Below are 17435 nucleotides of genomic sequence, written 5' to 3' on the forward strand. Positions count from 1 at the left end.
ATATAATACTAATGCGTATCTAAATTTTGTAAGAAATATTTTTCTTATCAAATTTTAAAAGGATTTTACCTTTAATTATGATTGTAATATTTATTTTTAAAATCGAAATAAGACATATAACTATTATCTAAATGTATACTTGACGAAATAGAGAGAAATAATAATAAATTGGGAAATTAGAACCCATTCAAATATATTTACTCGATTATCAATATTTTTAGAAAAGAAATGTCAAAAATTGACATACTAAACAGACAAATAGAATAAAAAACAAAACAAAAAAACACATAAGAAAAAGGGAAGAGATGGGACATATTAAGGAGATCACAATTTATTTTGTATGTTAATGACTATTCAAGGTTGTAAAGGTAATGGAGATGTTTTAATACCATTTTTAAAAATGACGGACATTACAATATCAACAATTTAGTAATCATCTACGTTTACAATACTAAAATATTATGTATTTTTAAAGGGAAAAAACAATCTACACAATAAATTAACATATGTTTCACGATAAAACTAAAATGTTACTTTTACACCGTGGCAAACCCTTCTAAATAAACATGAAAAGATGAGGTATATTGGAAGAGACTGTTACTCTCTTAATTAATCATCTGGTCAAATCTTCAGTACGAAAAAACTCCTTCGTAGGAAGTGCTCCTTCCATATGGAGCCTTGCTTGTTGTAAATTCATATATAATCAGACTGCAATGTGGACGCCAAATACAATGTAGAAAACCAAAAAATATATAAATTATAAGAATAATATGCAATTTTGCATGACTACCAAAGTTGATGTTGTTCTCACCTTCACAATATTCCATTATAATTGATATGATTTCCATAGGAAGATCTTGTCAAATAATTTTGAACTTCCTGCCAAATTAGACAGATCTAAAGTTAGATATATTTTTCATTAACTATTAAAATAGTATCATCAAATCAAATCCAAATAATTTATAAAGAGAATGAAAAGATTAATGGAAAATTACAGTGTAAAATTAGACATCTTTTTTATTAACTATTAAAATAGTATTAGAAAATTATCAAATCAAATCTAAAGAAAATTATAAAGAGAATGAAAATATAAATGGAAAATTAAATATTAAAGTGCCAATTTATAGGACTTTAATATTTTGAAGGTTGAAAAGCATTAATTTATAATTTAAAAATGTAAATGTTGTCACCAATTATTGTAAGATTAATTTATGGAAACGGTTAAGAGCTATTAATCAAAATCAAAAATTAGAATTTTAAACGTTCTCTTTATCAAATTTTAAATAATTAAAACCCATTATTTAAGGAAGGTTAAGATCTACTAATACGTTCTCTTTCTCAAGATTTAATTAATTAAAATCTATTAATTATTATAGCCTTAAATTGAGGAAATTAAACAATATCTAATTAAAATCATTTTACATCTGTAAAAAAGGAAAAAGAATCCTCCAAAATCTAAGAAAATAAATAAATAGGCTTCATGATCATTGAGGTATTACACATCAACAGGCTGAAAAAAAAAGGAAAAAGAATCTTCCAAAATCTGAGAATATAAATAAATAGGCTTCCTGATCATTGAGGTATGCCACATCATCAGGCTGAACATAAAGCTTTATCTTATTATGTAGATTTATTGACATAAAATAAAATATTTATATTTATTTCATTAAGTGTGTAAACATACAATCTTGCAATTGAGGCACTTAATTATTTTTCATTGATGATAAATTATATAGAAGTAATTTTAAACTATATTGAGAAAACATGTGATGGGAAAACTTAAAAGTCTCCATTGTTACAGATTATTATTTTTAAAACTGCCTTCAAGGATTGCTGCTGCTTTGGGTACTTCCTGTTGGCACAAGAATCTAATTTTGTGTAAGAATTTATTATGTTGCTATTAGAGGATGTAGAATTTTTTTAGGGATATGATATAACTATCCCATAAACTATGAATTTTTTTAAAGACACACATTAATTAAACTAAGGTCTTATCATTCCTGTGATCCATTTTAAAAATAATTTTTCATACTTTTTTGCTTACGTAGTATCCAAATAACTCGCACACGCCTCAACTATGTGGAGTCATGCAGTGTGCCACAAGAAAGTGTACAAATTACAATAAAAATGAGTTCCAGTGGGGTAATAGGACCTTATTTTAGTTAAAATATGTCTCAGAGATTTTGGTCATAGTATAGGGGATACTTATACCTTGTCCCTTTTGTTATGCTATACTAGATGTGTCAAGAGGCACATGGATAACTATAGATAATAGAATGTATTTGTCCACTGACAGTTACATATATATCTATTTGTCTATACTCAGATATTCTGGAAGAATGTGTTACTTTAAGAATCAAACAAGGTGAATTAATTGATTTACACATCGTACATGTGGAAAAGTATTGCAAGAAAGCATATGTGATTTCCTCTCCCATGCTTGCCCAAGTCCTTATAAAAAATATGCCTTGTAATATTGCCATTACTATTTCTTGCCTAGTCAATGGCTCAATCAATTGAGCTTTCTGACTTCTATTTAGGACATGTCCATTTCTCTTACCCACTCTATGGTATTCGAAGGTATTCAATTCTTTCAGAGCTAGTTTCACACTCTTAAGTGTATATCACACCCCATACATTGTACCAGTGCTATGTCTTTGTTTCCAGATCCTTTGTATTGTCCACTATAACTTCTTATGCTTCACTAGATGATTGAAAAACTTCAATAAATTATGTCTTCTATCTTCCTCCTGTGTAAAGTAATACATTGAGGTGAGTGATCTGAGCATTCTGGGTCCATTATCTTTACTTCCAATGGTTGAATAAATAGTAGCCATCTAGCTTTCACTAGTGCCCAATCAAACCTACAATATGTGTAAACTCCCTACCATTTACCCTAAGAATTATCATGTGTGTATCTATCGAAAAAGAATCAAACTCCTTATTTTTATCTTCATAGGTTTTAGAACCAACCATCTTATCCTCAACTCTATGGATAACCTTAAATCTTTCATAGACAGCCATGGCTCATGATGTCCCAAATCAATATTCCCTAGCTTTCTCCATAGTCTCCTTATATCCTCAATGGCATGCAAACCATATACATAAAATAAAAACATGAAATTCAGAGATTTGATTTTCACATCAGAGTGGATATATTGAATATCAATTTCCACTGGTTCACAATCCATGACTTCAGGGTCTCATATTATCACGATCCAAGGTAGACCCTAGGTGTAACATGGCGTATAAGACCCAAAAAAGCCTCATACAATTCTTAATACAAGGAAATAGGAATTATAAGAGATGTGAAAGAGTAAATCAAACACAGAGTTTTATTAGATGAAACGGAAAATTAACAAAGTCTCAAATTCATTTATTACATAAGAAATGCTTGGGATGTAACCCGTACATCAAGTCCAAACTGAAATGTAAAGAAGAAATGAATGAAAGCTTGGGCCTTGGAACATGAGGACTCACCATTCTTCAAATCTCTAACAAAGATCCCTAGCTGTGGGAGTGCGAACCTGGAGCATTAGACCCTACATTTGGATCATAAATGTTGTGAAGAGTATACATTAGTACTAAGATGAAATAAATATGAGATACATGCATAAACTATTTGAAAGCATGCTAAAAATGGACATTTTCATGGTAACTTTTGTTCATTATTATGGGAGATTTATCCTTAACTGACATCTTAGACCATGTGACCTATTAACATGGAATTCAGTTTCTACCCCACACCGAAAAGAGGTGTCCTACTTGCCAAGGTAAGACCATGAACTTCTACCTATTGTAGATGTAACACTCCGAAAGTCTAAGATGTGTTCTAGATCCTAACATCAGTTTCTAAAGGTTGTATCACTTTCCTAAGGACTAAAATGACGAATATAAAACATTTAGGAAGCTTTGGAGTTAAAACATCAAGGAACGTCCACAACGTTCAGTGAACTTACTACTTGGGCTAGTGGGATTTCTTGATGGGTTGAAGAATGTGTCTAAGTTTTTTTTTAAATATTGGTGAGATGATGAGGGTAGATATAAGTGCCAAAGAAGGGCATAAGAAATCTATGCCAAGTGAGGAGTTCCAACCTTCAAGGGAAAGCCAAAGACAGAAGGCCAAGGCTGCCCAAGAAGGGAGGCTACTACCTCACTCTTCACGAGCATGACCACGACTCATGGTCATGACCAAGACCAAGGTGGGGAGCTCGTGAAGGTGCCTTAGTCATGGTGGAATATGCCAAGGTATTAGCTACTATCCAAGACACAAGGAGCCACTCCACGTGGTGAACTTGACGGAGGGCAAGGGGCTGCCGTGAAAAGGCCTTAGCCAAAAAGGAGGTGAGTTGGTTGGCGATGGTGACCTACTGTCTAAGAGCACCACGAGCCACTTGACATGTCGTGGTTCATCTTCACGGAAGGTAGCAGGTACTCCGTGTTCCTACTTTGGTGGGAGAAGTGGAGAGGGGCTCCTTGGGGGGACCTACTGCCTTACTACTCCACGACCACCACCATGGTCCGTTAAGCACTTCACGGACCATGAAGTGGGGCGTGGTGATAAGAGGGTGGGGGGTGGGGGGCTCACAGTGAATTCAAGTTGTACTTCACTTTTGGAAGTCCAACTTAATGAGGGATAGTTAGGGTATTTTAGAGGTGGACTATATATTGACTTTAGGTAAATTTCTATTAATTTCCACTCCAAAAACACAAACCCAAATTGATCTCACTTCTCTATACTTTCTCTGTCTTCATTCATCCTTCATTGAAGAACAATAATCTTGAGGAAAAAGACAAAGTCTCCAAGATTTTCACTCAATTTTTGGGGATAAAGGTTCATTAAGGGTATGGGTTCTTCACTTGTCGGATTAATATCCCCAAGAGGTTCTCAAAGTTGAATTTCCGTTGCCAAAATTCTTAGGGCTATTCTCTACAAATGAGTTTTCTTCTAAAGTCGATATTAATGATTGATTATGTTGAATTATGATTTCCTATGACTAATCTTATATAGATTATTGTGTAATTGATGCTAATTGTTGAAGTTCTGTATAAATCATATCCTTTCCCCAATTTCGCCAAGTCTTGGTTCTTATGTGTAAATTGAAGGGGAATTATGAATATGTTGATTGTTGTAACCATCTTATTCAATCTATGGGATGCCTAGGAACTTGTAAGGTTGAATTAGACCTAGTTCTTGAAGAATTCATTATGAACCCTTCTCCCTCAAACACTAGGTTATGAATTGAAGTTGATTGGGATAGTGATGATACAATTGACTTAGTAGTGTATAGATTACTATTTTATAATATTTCTACACCTATTTTTGAGTGGAATTGATTGGTTGATGGTAAAACCATGGATTATGGCTTATGAAGGAGATTGGGTAAGCCTTGTGATCTCAATTTTTTACATCGATTATTATTCCTTGTGATTAAGTGATGATGTTTCATTGAAGTATATTTTATATCAATTTGATAGGGTTGGTATGATGTTGAATTTAAGTGTCTTGACTATGGTTTATGAGATGTTAGTTATGATGTAAATGTTATAAGGATGGTGATAACTTACAAATGTGTCTTATCATGATGTGATATGTAAATGTGCTAACCTCACGTGTATGAATTATAATGAAAGGAAAAGACTCATGTAATTCTTATTCAGCTATGATGGTGATGATTATATAAGGAATAGAGACTATGACCTTAAATAAGTGTTGATAATAATGGATGACTTAAAGACATTTCAAAAGGGACGTTAGCTTAGCACCGAGAGAACTTGACAATGGGAGGTGTTGACTTTCCATAGTGGAAGATTCACCTTATATATAGTTCCACCATGCCTATGAGGGATACTCACCATATGGATTCTCCTAAGATGAGGATCTAATGCTAAAAGGCATGTAAAGAGTTCATACATATCTCTTAGTTCCTAACTATGTTCCCCCCCATAGCAAGACTAGCTAGTGGATCTACCTAGAAAGCTACATTTATGTTTGGGTCTACTTTGTCCGGTATACCACCTTCGATCGGTGTAAGGTTTTACAACACCGGATTCCACACTTAGTTCTTGTGGTCTATGTTGGTTAAGGAAAGTGTTTCCAAAAGGTAAAATGAAGTAATGAATGTACTCTAACTAGGATGAGCTAAGAGGTTTAGCTTAGTCTAGGCAAGGGTATGTGACTCTACGTATACATTGCACTAGTTAGCCTTTAGGGGAGTCTTAGGAGGATGTTCTTATGTATGAATATGCTTATAAATGTAAATTGTATGTATATGATGATCTTACATGTTGATGGCACGATATGATGTTGAATTCACTTATAAATATATGTTTGGTCTCTATTGCTTAAGTATGATGTTATGTACTCTTCATGATATGATATGTTAAGTTGGACACTGGTTATTTGTTGGATTTAATTGATTAAGTAATATTATGGGGCTTTGCTTAGTCATTTCACTAGTGGAATTAATAATGGTTCATGATTGTCTTGATTTGGTTATAATGTTATGAACTCTTATACATGCTTGTTGATGTTATAACTTGATGATAGAGTTGTCTTGATTATGTGCTCAAGTATGGAGGTGTGCATGTGCGGCTTTATTAGACTTAATTTTGTTGGTCCTTGAATGTGCATAAGGCTATTAAAAGTAAAATAGCATGCTTTAATGAAACACCCCTTTTAGCATGATTTATATGATGTGTGTGTGCATATGGTCTCATACTTAGTACATATGATGTGCTAACCCCATTTTCTCCCTTTTCTCTAACATTTTAGGTTCCGCTTGTTGAAGATATTTTAAGAAACTTTGAAGGAACACTTGGAATTCTCACTCTCCAAGTTGGGTAGGTCCTCACTTTCTGAGGGCAATGCCACTATCAAGCTACTGATGTTGTCCTAGTTATAAGACTTCTAGTTCTTCTTTTCATTTGTACTAATGATTGTATAGCCTATATGTGGCTTTATTGTATTGATGTATGGGCTATGCCCAATTGTTATACTCTTGTTTATATGGTTATGAGATGCGACATCCGTTGACTGTGTTAAGTATCTTATATATATATATATATGTGCAATAAAGGTAGGAGACTATGTAATATGCTTATACGAAGGGTCTATGTATACTCGATATGAATATATTATGTGTATGCGAGAGGTCTATGTAAACCTCATAATAGATAGAAGAAAAGTCTTAAATTTTCTGCATTTTTAACCTATGAATGTAATGATGTAATCTAAGAGGCGATTCTTAGTCCTCTCAGAATACACCGCCGCCGGTTACGTCTACGGGCTGATCCTCGGATGTGACAGTAGATTCACTAGCTAATGAGAAAAATAGGTATGGAGTAAAAAGATTGCTACTAGAAACCTTGCCTCTACTAACGAGAGAGCTTTCATTTAAATATCCTCTCAATGCTAAGCGTATATCCCACAAAAAAGTCATTTTCTTAACTAGTCCTTGTTGTCCACAAAATGGCACCTCATATTTCCAGACGAAGCTAAGTCATATGCCATCCATCCAAAGGTACATTTGAGAAGCCAATCTGAGCTATGTTTCATTAGAATAGCTCCTTAACATTGATTGAATTTAGGTGATAAAACCTTTAAGCCTGAGTATTTCTTTTGCGATAAATTCTTTCACAACAACTAAACACAACAACATATATGATTTACTCTCAAATCAACTTACATCAGAATCCATCAATTTCATAAGAACATGCATAATTCCATAATTTTTCATTATAGTTCAAAGCCCACTATAAATAATCATAATCTTTACAACATGGGTGAGGCATAGATTCATGCGGATTCATCTTTAAAACATGAAATTATCTCAATTTATTCATAAAAGTTCATAAATTAATCAAATGAATAAACATTTAAATGAACCCATGACATAAAAGAAAACCGTAATGCAATTGAGAATTTATAGCTTTATAAATTGAAGAATTTTGGAACTCCATGGAGAAAAGGGCTCCATAGATGAAGACTAGAATACCTTAATACCAAAAGTTTGTATTCAATGGTAGGAGTGGGAGACTTTACTTGAAATCCAAGGTTCACTCTTTCTTCTTCATGTTTTTTTGAGTGAGAAATAATTTTGGAAAGGAAGACTTGTTTTTCTTTTGGGAAATAGAGAGAATGAGTTGAATTGGGTGATTTGGGGGATAAGGGGGTAAAAACCTTCATATATGGACTTGTTTTTAGGGAAAAACGACATAGTATTGTGTTAAAATAATTAGAAAAAGACTCAAAAGACCCTGACTTAAAACTAATGCTACTGTCTTCATGGTGTCCTTCACGGACCGTCAAGGACCCTATGAGTCGTTATGGCAGTTCTAATCCTTGACTAGTGGATAGGGAAAGACCCCTTGCTAGTGGGTCACTTTGACGACCACTGCCACGGCCCATCATCCTGACCACACACCATCAATGACTTAGTGAGAAGGAATCATACGAGGCAGGCCTGCAAGACTTACCACGTCACCTTTAACTGACAATGTTCCCCTTCATGCACCATCAAGGGCTCTGTGGAGGGTTCCATGTTCCAGTTCTGGCTTGTGACTTTCCCCACTAAGCTACTTTTCTAGGCTTTCTTGAATTCGAGGTGTTACAATATCTCCCCCTTAGGAACATTCATCCTCGAATGAGATTTAAGATATGATGAAGAGGTTAGGAATTTAATCTAACAGGACATCATGCATCAAATCACATAATGTACATATCCGAGGAGGAAACATCAACTTAAATCTACACATGTTTAATATTTCACTTCATGAGGCCTATATGCATTTCATACGTATATGCACATAGACATGAATAAATAGATCAAGTTAACTAATTTTCTAAAAATTAATGTTTTTCATGAATCATGAATAAATGAGAAACTCATAGAGATATCTATGACACATGAAACCAAAAGAGTAAATCATGAGTACTTAATTCCTCAAGCTAGAAAAACATTAGAATGTAAGAGATAAGGATAACAAGACATCATATCAGCCTCAACCTCCCGAGTAGCACCCTCAACTAACTGATTCCTCCAACGAAATTGCACGGAAGCAAATTTTTTGTTACTCAACTTCTCGACTTGCCGATCTAAAATCTCAATCAAAACCTTATCATAAGAAAGATTTTCCTCCCCAGAACCTTCTAAAGGATCTATATATGTCAAATTTCCAACACATTTCTTCAACAAGGATACATGGAAAGCTGGATGCACTGATGTCAAATTATTAGGTAAATCAAGCTCGTAAGCAACATTACCAATACGCCTTGAAATCTATTGGCTCACATATAATGGACTATGTTTCCCCTTTTTCTCATATCTCATCGCACTTTCATATGTGAAATTTTTAAGTAGACCAAAGCATTTACCTCAAACTCAATATTTGTTCTTCTAACATCGGCATATGACTTTTGTTGACTTTGAACCATTTTCAACCTTTCTCTAATAAGCTGAACTTTCTTCATAGCCTCATGAAAAAACTTAAGACCTATCAAAAGCAACTTCACCCGCATCAAACCATCCTAGAAGATCTACACCACTTATAGGAGTGACGCCGATTTAAAAGGCGGAATTGTCCGCTTATCAACTTAAGGGTGTTTTTCAAGTTTTGTTCAAACAATAGAAAAAACGGCAGTAGAGAGGGTCCTATTTATTGGGAGAAATTTAAGGTTTCTTTTCTTGATAGGTTCATTACCCTTAAGATAAGGGAGGCAAGGGTACTTGAGATTATCAACCTTTGTCAAGGGGATATGAGTGTGAAGGAGTGTGCTTTGAAATTTAAATGTTATCTAAATAGGCTCTAACTATGGTTGTCGATCTAAGGGCAATGATTAGTATTTTGTTTTAGGTGCTTCCAACTTATTTGGTCAAAGAATTCCTAACTGCCTTGATTATTAAGAATATGAATGTGTCCCTTTTTATGATTCATGCACAACAAATAGAAGAAGACAAACTTAAGGGGAAAATCAGGGATCCACAGAGTTGCAAAAGTGGATGACAATGAGTTCTCACATTTAAGGGGTAATGGTAGTAGTGAGCAAATATAGCTAGAGTGTTGGGAGTGTGGGAGAAGACTTAAGGGTGAGTGACTATTCGGTTAAAATTCATGTTTTGGTATCGGAAAAATGAATTGTAAGATAAGGGATTGCCCTTAAGTAGCAACAAGTTAGGGAGATAATCATCGATGGGATCAACACTACCCTTCCTTAGGTCCAAATGGTAGTTACAAACAAGACATATTTTATGATCTTTAAACTCAACAAGATTGTGAGTGTTCCCAGATGCGATAATTTGTGAAATATTGTATTTTAGCTTGTGGTTATGCATTGCTTGATAGTGTTTTATTGGGTATTGTAAGACTCTCTGTATGGTTATTGTGTCTAGAGTAGTCCTTGAAATCCTGGTGGAAACTTCTTAAGTGTTTACTTGTGTCAATTGTTTAGTGGATGTTAAGACTTTTGTGTTATGGTTGGGTTGAAGGAAATGGATTTGAAAAGACTAATGGAGTTTGCTGCCAAGAGGGAGATAGTGTGCTTCATGGTTGATGTGACTAGAACTATATTGATTTTGGAATAGTTCCTTATTATGGTGTGTGTGTGTGAAAGATCCATGGCAATGTTATGTCTTGGTGTCCCTATCCTTTTCCTTCTATCTCCTGGCGTATCATGAAGCCTTAGCCATCATGGTTCACTCTTTAAGACTCGTGTGTGTGCATACAATATGAAGTAACAAGCTGATTTTCAAAGATTTGATTTAGCTTAATTGATTGCTTCACGTTTATGTGCATTTGAGTATAAGTTGCATATAAACCATATGAAATGATTTTTTGAACATTCTTAAGCTTGGAGTTGATGTTTCCTCGTCGAATATGTGCATTTATATGATTGCAGATGTTTGGCTATTAGGTTAAAGATCCTATAATCCTTATGATTCTTAAATCTCATTTGAGGTCGAATGATCCCAAAGGGAAGATAATGTAACACTTGACATTAAAAATATTGGAAATTACAACTTTTTCAGAATATGGTGCCAATACCGGCAGATGCCACCAACGGTCCATGCTTTGATACACAGAGTGTAGTTAGGCCCGTGGTTGACAAGTCTAGATTTTCCTAAAGAGTCAAGGTTTAAGAATTTTTCATATGGTTAATCAGGATGGTCCATTTTCCTATCAACGACTCGTAGGTAGGTCTGGCACGTAATGAGTTTTAAGATAGAAGTTGGAAGCCACGGTAGGATGTATGGCCCATAAATGGGTGAACATTGTAACATAGAAATCATGGTGAAAGGTTTTCGAACGCATGGTCTGAGGATATATCCCATGATAAGACAAGAAGAGACTACCCGTGCTTCTTAAAGACAATAGTTAAGATTAATAACTACTTTGGGAATTTATGCTTAGCACAAAGAGGATTTTTAGATGGAAGCTCTCCCGTAGATGAGGTTGAGTTTCTAGTAGCAATATCGTTATCCCATACCTATGTTCCCCCCATAGGATGTTGTCTTACATAGACGTTATCTAGTGGATCCACCTAATTTTTATGTTCATGGTCTTAGCTTGGTAATTAGGACACATCTTTTCGCTGTTGTAGACACCGAATTCTATGTTATAACTCACATGATCAATATGTTGGTTGACGCTACTTCCCACAATACTAAACTAAGATTACCTCAAGAAGTATCCAAAATGTTCTCAAAAGATGATTTTTCTTGAATTGATCATGATTACGACTATGTTTTTTAATCCTTTTATCTTATCTGTTTACTTGGTCGTTGCATATTATGAAAATGTCCCTTAAACATGATTTCGTAACTTTTATGCATTGTTTTCATACTTGAGTACAGTTGTGTACTAACGCGTACTCTTGCACCACTAGTGTACGTTGCAAAGCTCCTACTCCACATCTTTGTGGCTAAGGATCTTTTAATTTAAGTTTGAAGATTTGTGAGTCCTCAGATTCCAACGACCAAGCCTTTATTTTGTATTGTCTTTTCATTTCAATTTTAACCCTGATGACGGTTTACTTCTTGATTACTCTTTTGTATTAGATGGCTTGCGATATTTTCATACTTCCGCTGAATTTGACAAACTCTTTTATGCTATAAACTGTCTTTTAAAGTCGTTACATTTTGTTATCTTATATGATGTATTCTAAGTGACTTGTGTAGGGCCTCTCAGGATCTTATATACCATTTCACGTCTAGGGTGTACTTTGGGTCATGGCAACCTTTGTTGATTTGCTTTGTGAGAACATGAAATCATTCTTGATGAAGGGTACTTGAATGCATTTTTTTAACGTGTTCTTGCATTAGACGGGATGCTAAAGTAAGATTGAGTTTGTTTTGATACTATCTAGTAATCATTTGAAGTTTGTGATCATGATTAAGCGTTACATGTTATGGATAGTAGTCTTGCTTTTGCACTTGCATTTTAGCTCTCATTAAGTAGTGTTGTAGTTACCCTTTTTGAGGTTTCTGTGTTCTTGATATACTTGAAGAGAAGCAAAATTTTAAGTTGGGGTTGTTGATGGTGTGTAGATTTGCACCAATTTATAAGGTCCATTTAGCACAATAATAAGTTTCCTCAATACCTATCTTTTTCTTAGAGAAAATAATTGATTTCGTACCTCTGTTATTCACTTATGTTGGTTTTGTCCCTATGATATCTCACTAATCATACTTAACCTTTAATTAATTTAAGCAAATGATATCAGTCCTTCTACTAACAGTGAATGCTAATTTAAATAGATCACTTAGTGCTGTCAAGGGCAATTTTTGTATTACAACAATCATTTATATAAATAATAATATTTTTTGTTAGAATTCACATGAATTAACCCATTTCACAGTGAATGGTACTTCCCAAAATAATACCATTCATATGCGAAAGTGAGATTCAAAGTAAAACCCATTTCTCAAAATGATATCTCTATCTATCTCCCATTTCTTTTTAGCTTTAGAAGGGATGAACTCAACAAATTGTTGATGAAACTTTAGGAGAAAATTCAGGGAAGAGTTCATATCGGAAGGAAATTTTTGCTCTGATTTTTATCAATTTTTGATTTCTCTTCCCTACTTTTCGGTTTGAGCTAAATGTATTTTTTTTCATCCCTCTTTGATCTTTTTTCTTTCAAGCATCGGTCAAGCCTTTTTGTTTCTTGAATTCGGTTGTTTTTATCTGAATTTAAGATTAAGCTTTAAGATTAATGTTTTATCTGATTTGATATATAAAGCCTTTGCTTACAAATAATCTGTACATGGTAGCTTAAGTTTACGGTAGGTAAAATTGATTTGGTCGTGTGATTTTTTATGCTTTGGTCAAGTTCAAAAACCATCAACTCTCGGCTTGTCGGTAAGGTGAGAGCTTCAAGCCCGATTTCAGGTGGAGCACCCTCCGCACAAGCACCGCCTAACGAAGGGGGACGAAGAAAGCTACATACCAAATCTAGGGATAAACATTAAGTCCTTGAGAAAACACACTTCTCCGTTCAAGTCATTCAGTAAAATGTGTTTAGCTATATAAAATGATCCTCTTAACACTTCATAAGCCTAAAGAGGTCTGTTGTCTTAAATTAAGTAAAAAAAGAACAATTGCCTCTAGTGTTTCTTAAAGTGTGTTACCACGCATAGCTAATTATGAAATTGTTGTATTTTGTGCTTGTAAGTTGTATCTATGCATATTCCCATAAACTAGCTAGTGTCACTTGGACTGATTATCCTACACTATCATACTATTGGAAACTGATAAAATCAGAACAAAAGTTCAAATATTGAATTTCAATGTTGTAAAGAAAACAAAAGCAAATGATATCTTCTAATTTGAACACTTGTTAATTTGATTCAGAGTTTTACAGTTCCCTTAGAGGCCAACCTGTTATCAGACTACAATTATAATGATAATTTTGCCCTTATCTCTTTATAACTTACACGGACATTCTTGTTTCATTTGGCAGGAACTACACCAGACTCAACTTCCCTCTCCAAAAAGATCTTTCCTTCAGTACATCATCTGGTAGCTTTTGAGACTAATGCTCCATTTATGTATTGATTTATCATGTAGCTTCCCTCTCATGACAAATATGCCTTCCTAGTCCAAAGGTATATCCTTAGGACAACTTCGATCATTTGGATAACTTTCTTTGTCAATTAAGATCTGAAACCTGAATGTTTGTATAAAGATAAATACACTCTTAATCATTTCTACTTTACTTTTCGAACAAGGAGAAAACAATTGGCAAACCTTAGTTGCTTGGGCTCTTAGAAATATAAGAAGTCATGGCTTTTAATCGTACTACTGTTGGAATTAATGCATCAATATTTGGTTTTCTAAAATTGTCTTTTAGTTTTTTCAAGAAGTCTCTTTAGAATTTCGTAGTACATGTATGTAGTAAATTGTGATACATGTATTTTGTTATTGGTGCAAGACTTTTTGTTTTCTATTTTGAGTAGTATAAATGGTGATGTTTTTAATGATTATAATTATCTCAAGTGGCCTTAAGTAGCCTATAATAAACTTGAGCATTCTCTAAACATATTATTTTCCTTCCATATTTCCTACAAATTGGTAACAGAGTAGGTTTTCATTCTTAATATGGGGTTAGGTGAAGAAAAAAATATGGCATCCAAAACAAATAAAAGTGCTGATTCTTCAGTTGTTCTTACTCCATTTTCTTATGGAACTGATGTTGAATGCTGGAAGATAAGAATGAGAACACATTTGAAAGCTGAAGGTTTTTGGACTATTGTTGTAAGTGACATTGAAGAGCCAGACAACGATGGTGATCTTACTGCAGCAGAGATGAAAAATCTTGAGGCTAAATATTATCAAGATGCAAAAGCCTTGAGCAAAATACAAATGGGAGTCTCAAGAACATATTTTTCAAAAATTTGTTACTTAAGAGACTACAAAGGAAGCTTGGGATTTTCTAGATATTGAGGTGTATGATGACGAAAATGTACGCACTATAAATCTTCAAACTCTTAGAAGAGAGTTTGAAAATTTAAATATGATAGAATCTGAAAAAATTGATGAATATTGCACAAGAGTCATGAATATTGTTAATTAAATGAGAAATCATAGTGATACTATTTCTGACCAACAAGTCGTGGAAAAGATTCTAATTAGTGTCACTGAAAAATATGAGTACATCTTTGCTATCACCGAGGAGACGAAAGATCTTTCTAAGCTTTCCATCAAAGAGCTAGTTGGATCATTTCGTGCACAAGAGAAGTGAAGATTTTTTTGTGAAGATCAACCCAGAGAGATAGCTTTCCAGTCTAAAAGAAATGAGAATTCTTAAAATATCTCAAAAAATAATCAGAAGAAGAATCACAAGCCAAAAAAAGAAGCAGGATCATGATGGTTCTTCCAAGAAGATTGAAGAAAAAGGTGAGAAAAACTCTAGATTTTTTTGTAAAGTTTGCAAAAAGACTAATCACAATGCAGAAAAATGTTGGGACAAAGGAAAGGTTGGTTGCTAGAGGCTTCACGCAAAAACTAGGTATTGATTTTTATGAAACTGTCTCTCCAGTTGCTCATCTTGAGACAATTAGAATTGTAATTGTTGTTGCTGCACAAAAAAAATGGAAGATATTTACACTTGATGTTTAATCAGCATTCCTGAATGGAAAACTTGATGAAGAGATTTATGTTGAGAAACCTAGAGGATTTATTGTTCAAGGGGGAGAAGAAAAAGTATAAATGCTAAAAAAAGCTCTTTACGGACTGAAGCAAGCTCCAAGAGCCTGGTACAATGAAATTGATACATACTTTCTGAAAAATAATTTTCAGAGAAGTAAAATGAAACAACTTTGTATGTGAAGAAAGAACCTGACAGCATTATCATTGTTTGTCTCTATGTGGATGATTTGCTCTTTACAGGAAATGATATAAATATGATGCGAAATTTCAAATAAGATATGATGCAAGCTTATGAAATGAGTGATCTTCGGTTGCTAAATTATTTCTTGGACATTGAAGTTTCTCTAGTGAAAGAAGAAATTTTCATTTCTCAAAAGAAGTATACTAAAAGTATTCTTCGAAAACGCATAATGATGGATCGCATGTATGTGGCCATACCATTAGCAGCAAATGAGAAGTTTAGAAAAGATGATGGAGAAAAGAAAGTTAATAGCTCACTTTATAGAAGTTTGATTGGATGTTTTCTATATCTTACTTCAACAAGGCCATATATTACGTTTGCTACTAGTTTATTATTCAGATTCATACAAGAACGAATCCAAGTGCACTTTGGAGCTGCAAAGAGTATTCTACGCTATTTGCAAGGAACAATGGATTATGGGATAATGTACAAATTTGGTGGAGATTTGAACTTAATTGGTTATTCTGATAGTGATTGGGCTGTAAGTATAGATGACATGAAGAGTACTTCTGGGTATGCTTTCTTATTTGGATCAAGTATTTGTTCTTGGTTATCAAAAAAGCAAAGTGTTGCTGGTTAATCCACTGCCGAAGAGAATATGTTTCAGCATCCAAGGCTACTTCTCAAGCTATTTGGCTTAGGAGAATATTTGAAGACATTGGTGAAAAACCAAAAAAAGGGATTGTTCTGTATTGTGATAACAAATCAGCAATTGCAATTGCTAAGAATCCAGTGAGCCACGAAAGATCAAAGCATATTTCCATCAAGTATCATTTTATCTGAGAATCACAAGAGAAAGGCAAAATTCAGTTGCATTATTGTCAGATAGGAGAACAACTTGCTAACATCTTCACCAAAGCAATTCCTAGAGAAAAAAATTGCTATCTTCGAGAACGCATTGGAGTTATCATGAAAATGCATTAAGGGGGAGTGTTGGAATTAATGCATCAACGTTTAGTCTTATGAAATTTTCGTTTTGTTTTTCAAGAAGTCTCTTTAGAATTTCGTAGTACATATATCTAGTAAATTGTGATACATGTATTCAGTTATTTCTGCAAAACTTTTTATTTTCTATTTTGAGTAGTATAAATAGTGATGTAGTTGATGATTTTAATCATCTCAAGTGGACTTAAGTAGCCTATAATAAAATTGAGAATTCTCTAAAGATATTATTTTCCTTCCATATTTCCGATAACTACAACTTTGCAAATAGTAAAATGCACTTCAGTTTGCCAACTATAGTTGTTAGCTTTTTCATATAAATCAAACAATCAATATAACACATGGAATGACTTATGTAAAAAAATCATGTGTCAGTCACAAGAAGAAAGTTGGAATCGGCTATATGGGTGTTTGTTGTCTATGTTGCTATGCCTGAAATGGTCTAAATTTTGTTGCTTTGCCTTGAAAATGCAGATGTAAATGCTGGTTGCAAGCACTAGTTGATCACAACCATAGTGAATGACAGCATACTACATATTTGAACCTCAATCTTCTTAAAGGTACATCATTCTGTTTGAGCTTAAACTTTTTATTTTATATCAGA

The sequence above is a fragment of the Solanum pennellii genome, chromosome 10, assembly GCF_001406875.1.
Source record: "Solanum pennellii chromosome 10, SPENNV200".
NCBI classification, from domain to species: Eukaryota; Viridiplantae; Streptophyta; class Magnoliopsida; order Solanales; family Solanaceae; genus Solanum; species Solanum pennellii.